The sequence below is a fragment of the Haliotis rubra genome, unplaced genomic scaffold (assembly GCF_003918875.1).
Source record: "Haliotis rubra isolate DU_JTF1 unplaced genomic scaffold, ASM391887v1 Scf95, whole genome shotgun sequence".
Taxonomy (NCBI): Eukaryota; Metazoa; Mollusca; class Gastropoda; order Lepetellida; family Haliotidae; genus Haliotis; species Haliotis rubra.
In genome coordinates, this window is record NW_025767690.1 from 765,958 (window position 1) to 774,212 (window position 8,255).

The window sequence follows — 8,255 nt, forward strand, 5'->3', positions numbered from 1 at the left end:
CATATTGCTGCGTGCGGCGTTAAACAACAAACCACCGACAATAACAATATCCTGCAATAGCATTGCATGCAAATGATGCATCCGAATCGGAAGCTCGTTGCTTGTATTGTTGTAAGGGGCAAATGGATCGGTGGTCAGTCTCGCTAACATGAATGGCCAATGACGTGAGTCGACGTCGTTTTGTCGTTGCTGATGATGTAAATATCTGGTTTGTCTGATGCAGTTTCGAGTATTCTGGCATATCGCTTAAATAATTCTAAATCATGCGTTGCAAATACAAAGTAGATTGTTCTAGAAATTGTTTTACATCAAAACGTATTGAGTCACGAGTCATTCATTTTGGTTCATTCAAAGTCTACGAACCCGAACGTAGCTTTAAATCAAATTATTCAAAATAGTTTAGTGTTTTCGTGTTGATTCTAGAATACAGCCTTTATGTGATCAGTACTTTAAGGCATTCTGTATTCTGAAATCTAAACTTACTTTGAAAAACTATTTCATGACTCATCAAGAATAGAACAGTGAACATGTAGAATCCATAAATTGTTTAGCTCAAACATACTTTCTCTCTCTGGATTTCAAACACAATCCTCATTTGTTTCATGCAGATAGAAGGACCTGGAACTGTCACATGTTGCATGTTTCTCCTTCAGATCAAGAGCAACACGGAAGATTATCACCATGCCTCGTGACATGCAAAAAGCGAAGATTGTCTATACCAATTCATGCAAGAGCTGTCATCGTAAGTCAAAACGATGTTGACATATACATCTAGTGGTCGTCGACTACCACTGTGAAGCATTGTGTAGAGTATCATTTTAGTGAGTCAGTTTGGTTTTACTCCACTTCGAGCAATATTCCACCACTATCGCGACGAGGGACACCAGAAATGGGCTTCACACATTGTACTCATGTGGGGAATCGAATCCGGATCTTCAACGTGACGAGCGAACGCTTTAATCACTAGGCTACCTCACCGCCCCGAGTGTCATTTTAAGTAATTCCAATGCACTTTTGAAAATCATCTGTGGTCACATATATACATGTACATATAAGCAGACTTATCCTTTCCATTATCAGCGTCTGTTTGTGTCTGGGCTCTGGGGTAGCCTTGTGGTTAAAGCCTTCGCAACGCCGAAAACCCCGGTTTGATTCCCTCCCCACATAGGAAGAATGCGTGAAGTCTATTTCTGGTGTCCCCTTTATGAGGTTGTTTGAATATTGCTAAAAGCAGCGTAAAATCATTCATCTGTTAATCATTCGGCAAAAATCGGAATGGTCCGGTTTAACAAGGCTTTTCTTTTTCTCTTCTGGCCTCTGGGGTAGCCTAGAGGTTAAAGGCTCTGTTCGCAACGCATAATTCCATATGGGTATAATTTGTGAAGCCTATTTCTGGTGTCCCCTTTGTGAGAGTGTTGGAATATTACTCAAAGCGGCGTAAAACCATAAACACTCAATCGGCAAATAACGGAACTCCGGTTTGATAAGACTTTTCTTTTTCAATAAGTCCGACTTTTCTAATATGACTGTAATTAATCTGGCCTTTAATTACAGTAAACTATAGTAACCTCGAAAATCAACGCACTGTGGACATCTTAAAATGTTTCTTGTTTGTCCACGTTAGAGAAATATTAATATAATCATTATGTAATTATGTGAGTGAGAGAGTGAGTTTAGTTTCAAGCCGCCCTCAGCAATATTCCAGCTGTATGGCAACGGTCTGTAATAATTGAGTCTGGACCAGACAATCCAGTGGTCAAGAGCATGAGCATCAATCTACGCATTTGGGAACCGATGACAAGTGTCAACCAAGTCAGCGAGCCTGACCACCCGATCCCGTTAGTCGCCTCTCACGACAAGCATGGGTTACTGAAGATCAATATTCTAACCCGGATCTTCACGGGTCTGTAATTATGTACGTTAGCCAGTACTTTAGTTGACTAATAACACACTGTCTGATCTGATTCCACTGTGTACTGATTAGCTATGTCACTATTTCAGCATCTGACGGACAAGACATGATGAAGAACATCAAATTCCAAGGATCTTGTCCTCAGCAACTTCCGGGAACCACGCTCTTCCCATCCGGTCTTCGCGTTCAGGAGACTACTTCAAGGGAGATAACCAAAGCGTAATAACCTCTTGAACAACATGCCTGTCAAGCAGCCATTTTCCTTGTGAAATATGATAAAATAATACCAAAAATATATTATCTGTTTTGTTTTGTTTCTTGTACATACTTTTTCATAAGGGTCCTTGAATTTTTCAATCACGTTGTTAATGGAAAACACGACGGACTTCAGGGGATTCTGGAGTCTTCACATTAGGCAGACTTCCTTTTAACACCTGTTCTGGTCGAATGAAAGAAAACAGAAGTCGAACCGTATTCTTTACTCCAAGTGAGTGGGTGAGGAGTTTTACGCAGCGTTTAGCAATATTCCTGCAATATCACTCCGGGGGTCACCAGAAATGGGCTTCACACATTGTACCCATGTTGGGAATCGAACCCGGATATTCGGCGTCACGAGCGAACGCATTAACCACTAGGCTACCCCTCCGCCCCCTTTACTCTGATGTAATGGACGATCGGAAACAGTCTTTCTTATGAGTGGTGTTTATATAAGTTTAAGTATCATGCATAAACCTAACGTGAGGTTAGGTGAGTAAGAGAGAGAGTGAGTGAGTGTGAGTGAGTTTAGTTTTACGCCGCACTAAGCAATATTCCAGCTATATGGCGGCGGTCTGTAAATAATCGAGTCTGGACCAGATAATCCAGTCATCAACAGATGAACATCGATCTGCGCAATTGGGAACCGATGACGTGTCAACCAAGTCAGCGAGCCTGACCACCCGATCCCGTAAGTCGCCTCTTACGACAAGCATGGGTTACTGAAGGCTCATTCTAACCCGGACCTTGACGGGTAGTAAGAGAGAGAGAAAGAATGCGACAGAAAGAGTTGATGAGAGTGAGTGAGAGAGGGTGTGTCATTGAGTCAATGAGTTTAATGACGCATTCAACAGAATTCCAGTTATATCACGGCATTTCTGCATAATGTGGGACGACGTGAGGTGAAAATGCAATGGGATTTAACGTCGTAATTATTCGCCCATGCGTGCTTTGTGTGGCTGCTTGTACTAGCCCAGACTAAAACTGGTTTATAGTGCTGGCCCACTGAGATATCATGCCGCAGTTAAGCATGAATACCCCACTCAGACACATTATACTGACTCCGAGCCAACCAGTCCTTGTTGCACCCATCAGATGAGACGATTAGCACCACGGTGACACCCACGTGCTGACAAACCTTGAAACATAACAGGAGAGAACGAGAGATTCGAAAGCTGTCACCGTTATGTTAACCCCGTCCCTCTACGCAAATCTTGAAGCAAACACGATTTCTTTTGAGCACAGCAGTTATATTTTCCGGTAGTTTGTGAGTCCACGATTCAACAACATTTCACCCTCAGATCATGATCAGTTCATCGGCGTATTCGAATATTGGCAGCTACGTGGAGTCCTGGTTGTCCACAATTGATAAACGTAAACAAATGAGTTTAAATATATAAACGTCAATATATTTAAGTGATCTTGCCCCATGAGAACATGTTGATGGCCTGTGTTGAGTGACCTGACGTGACACTATGCTGAAGAGGCACGGTACTAAAGCATGTCCTTGTGGACACACACGCAAGATCAATATATCCATTGACCCTCTTGTCCACAATACACAGTTAGCTGTCCTCACATGCCAATCAAGTGTACAGTTCAAGTAAATAATCCAGCAATATGTTTGATCGGCATTCTAGAAGTTGGTGAGTCCATCAATAGGATTGAAAACCTGTCAATCAGGTTGTCAACAGCAACCAGGACAGAGTTCACTACCAACAATCACGTTCAACCGAGCAACGCTTAATCTGCCTCTCCTGTGTAATATTCCCCATGGAGCTTATATTATGAACAACACTAAGTAACACTGCATGTTGTTTTGTGATGTTGTTTTTTTAAAGGGGTGGGGTGAGTTTAATGCCTGTTTGAACAACAGTGGAGTTCTATATAAAAATAACTCTGCATATTTTTGTTTTAGGCTATTTTGTACTGAGTGAGTTTAATTTTAAGCCGCTTTTAACAATATAGCAAAATCAAGGCGGGGACACCAAAAATGGGCTGCACACATTGTACCCATGTGGGGAATCGAACCATTGTCACCGGCGTGATGAGCAAACGCGATAACCACTAGGCTACCCCATCGCCCTGTTTTGTCAAGGAGTGGGGTTCGCTCAAAGCAAGTTTCAACATTGTTGGAGTTATATATGACAGTAACTGTGTATTGTGAAGATTGTATGTTTATGATATTTTGTAAAGTAATTAGACGGGTTTGAACAATATTAGAGTATATATGACAATGAATGTACGTGTTGTTGTTGTGTTGTCTTGTAGGAAGGGGGTAAAATTAAATATGAATTTGAGCAACATTGGAGTTCTTTAACACTGTAAATATACTCTCCCAAAATGAAATGCATAGGTGTACTTTCACTCTGTAAATAGTTAGCTCCCAGTAAGTGAAATTGTTTTAACGCTATTTGTGTCACTTTCCTGCGGCTTTTCATCTTAAAAAGTGAGTGAGTTTGGTTTTACGCTGCTTTATACTATTCACGGAGCTCCAAGTGATGCAGGTCCAAGACATTCATCATCATGGTGACACCCACGAGCGAGGTACCGGTATGTACTGACAAACCAACACGCACCAATGAAAGACATAACCGCTGGTTTCTGGTACGTCTAAAGGGGCGGTGGGGTAGCCTAGTGGCTAAAACGTTCGCTCGTCACGCCGAAGACCCAGGTTCGATTCCTCACATGGTACAATGTCTGAAGCCCATTTCCGGTGTCCCCCGCCGTGATATTGCTGCAATATTGCTCAAAGTGACGTAAAACTAAACTCACTCACCGGTACGTCTGAATTACAGCGCCTTAAAAGACATGTCAACTCCTTTAAATAGTGCGAATATAGCCGTAACAAGAGAGGCATACGAGCATTTAGAACAGTGACGATGCTTCACCATGTACGTAAGGCATACGGAGTTCAATGTTGGTGATGTCGTAAGTGGCAGCTGGTGTTGTGGTGACAACAGATTTCATGTCTTCGGACCGTACGTGAGATTTCTATCAACCGACGAGAAACAGTTCTTTGTATTCAGGAGACTGTACCGTTGGCCATGACAGTATGATGTTTTAGCGTTGTTTGTGTGGGTGACAGAGGACCAAAATAGGTTGTTGGGACCTGTTATAACAAGGAACCACCACGGGAAACAAAGATAGCATCAACACCATATAGAGGAACTTTAATTTAAATCCCTGACGTTCAGTAAATAGATAATTTCTATAATCACATGCATACATTTTTATTTCCTTAATAATAATTATCATCATTAACATGAATCATCAATTCAATCTTTCCTCCCACATCAACTGACTGACTGAGTTTAGTTTTACGCCGCGTTTAGCAATATTCTAACAACATCACGGCGGGGGACACCAGGAATGGGCTTCACACATTTTGCCCATGTGGGGATTCGAACCCGGGTCGTCGGCGTAACGAGCGAACGCTTTAACCACTAGGCTCCCCCTTCCCACATCAAGTTGACACACAGTGATATAACTGGTATACCGTTTAAAGTGGCGTTTCACTCACTCACTCACTCACTCAATCACTCTTTCACTCAATCACTCAGTCAATCAATCACTCAATAAATCACCAACTCACCGATTCTGAAATGTCATTGCGCATAATACAAGTGTAACACTATGTCAGTTTATCTTGAATAAATACACACCAAATGTCTGTAGCAATCGGTTTACCTCAAGAATAACACAAACAGCTGAACCCTGTTATTTTGTAACATGACCTACCCAGAACCGCGTTATCGTGTCTGTGTGACCTGATGACCTACATGAATAGCTCAATAAGCTTCCAATAAATTTTGTCTTACACTTATTAAGAAGTACATATTGGATTTAGACAAGCTCTAGGGTTTACATTATTCTTTACGAGAGATATAGAGGCAATACATAAAACCGTTGTGTTCGGCTGTCTGTGTGTTATTACACTACATAGATATACATTATAGAAATCTCTGTATACATATAACCTGAGGGGGAGAATGCTGCTATGTCACGGAAACTTGAAATTTTAGGATCTCAGTCAAGATACTCTGTTATTCTTTGAAATTGAAGAAGAGGAAGAGGACAACTGGAATGATAGCGAAGTGAAACTTAAAACCTTTCTACATGTTTCTTACGAGAAATTGATACTAAATGGCACTGCTGCCTACAGGTTAATTACACAACATCAAATGTTTTCCCATAGACTTCTATAGTAACGCTATATTGTTTTTAAATCATCCAGGCTGTCAACAGCCATTCCATGTACACATGGGTACAGTCTGGCCTTTAAACTACAATAAAAACACAAATTCCGGTTAACTTTGCCTGCTAATTTTCCGAGCACAGGAAGCTGAACACATCAACCCCAGTTCCGCACCAAATGTCACCTACTTGAAAATATTTGTAAACACATAAAGCATAGGTCATGGTGATAACAAATGACAGCACTAAATACTTAAAATTGTGGTCTGTTTTAATTATCAGTTGGATGTGCTTTTAAAAACATAAAAATCTTACACTATTTCATCCAATCACAGCTGTCACATGTCTTTATCTCTTCAGATGTTTATATACGCAACTTGCTCAAGGTGCACGTGGTTCTGATTTAGTGTAGTAAAAAAAACTTGTTGAAATCGGGAGGCGTGTCCAACCCAGCCGATAGCACCAGTCTACCAACACTGAGCAGCGAGCCCCAGCCCACAGTACAGACTCGAGCAGACGACGTGACAGCTCACCCGATCTCCCCGAGACTGGGCGCAGTAGACGACACAATAGGGCTGTAACGATGCATCGAACTATCGATAGATTGCAGTTGTTGAGCAACCCGAGCAACTGTCATCAGACTGATGCAACGACAAAGACAAACAAGCAATACGTCAGACAGGCCTAGGAGTGTGACAACCTCCGGTGATGGTCGCCACATCCGGACAATTCATCTGAGAAATCCTTTTGTAACGACGACGGCACATGGACACTGTATCAGTCGACATACAATGTACCGGCGACAACATGGTATCCGAGCACGTCGACCCTTCCGCGGTGTGCATTGGACGTCGTTGATTGACAAGGGCCAGGCGAGTTCGACGTTGGCCGATGCGTTTTTGCCTGTACAGTAATGACTGTCGGGCTCGTATTTTCAGACGGGTAGGTGAAAGTTTAGCGCCGAATTGTGTTCAGCAAGTTCAACCGTTTGGAACCGGTAGCGTGATGTCACCGCCCAACAACTGGAACAATGTCTCCTACAGGAACAGCAACGGATCACACCTAACGTCATTCGTCGTCTTACGTCATCAATGCGTCGAAGTGTTTTGGCGTGTATTGAAGCCATTGGTGGTTAGATTCAACATTTGATGACATTGTGCACAAAAAACCCGCCTTGTTGGTTTGTGTAAGAGTTCAGGCTATGATAACACGTGTCTTTCAGTGTCAGCCAAACGGTATTTTCGACGTTGTATGAAATGAAATTGTGTACATTTGCTGTAGAATTGAATACTCTCATGAAATTAAACGGATTTTCACTTTTATATGATTTTCTTGGTCAAACACATGTATACTCTCTTTTGAGCACTAGTTTAGTTATGTGATGTTGTTTCAACGAATAGCTAATGTCTCGTGGGATCAGAAAACTGCATATATTTACATTTGTCAGACAAAAACAGATAATAGGTAAAAGTAGGAATACAGTCAAGTCCAGAAGTAGGCATTATCTGTTCAGAAGACATTATCTGTCCAAAAGTAGGCATTATCTGTCCAGAAGAAGGCATTATTTGTCCAAAAGTAGGCATTATCTGTCCAGAAATAGGCATTATTCGTCCATAAGTAGGCATTATCTCTCCAGAAGGCATTATCTGTCCAGAAGTAGGAATTATTTGTCCAAAAGTAGGCATTATCTGTCCAGACGTAGGCATTATCTGTCCACAAGTAGGCATTATCTCTCCAGAAGGCATTATCTGTCCAGACGTAGGCATTATCCGTCCACAAGTAGGCATTATCTCTCCAGAAGGCATTATCTGTCCAGAAGTAGGAATTATCTGACCAGAAGTAAAAGTAAATGAATGTTATTCCAACGCAGCCGAATTCATTGTCCCGATAT

At 41.8% G+C, this 8,255-nt stretch overlaps 1 long non-coding RNA gene across 1 annotated transcript; it reads left to right on the forward strand.

Annotated features, from left to right (window-relative positions):
* Window positions 1-655: 655 nt before the first annotated feature.
* LOC124264872 lies at window positions 656-2,205 on the forward strand. The gene is made up of 2 exons (XR_006895279.1): window positions 656-742; window positions 2,002-2,205. It is a non-coding gene; the product is annotated as an uncharacterized LOC124264872 (long non-coding RNA).
* Window positions 2,206-8,255: the final 6,050 nt, after the last annotated feature.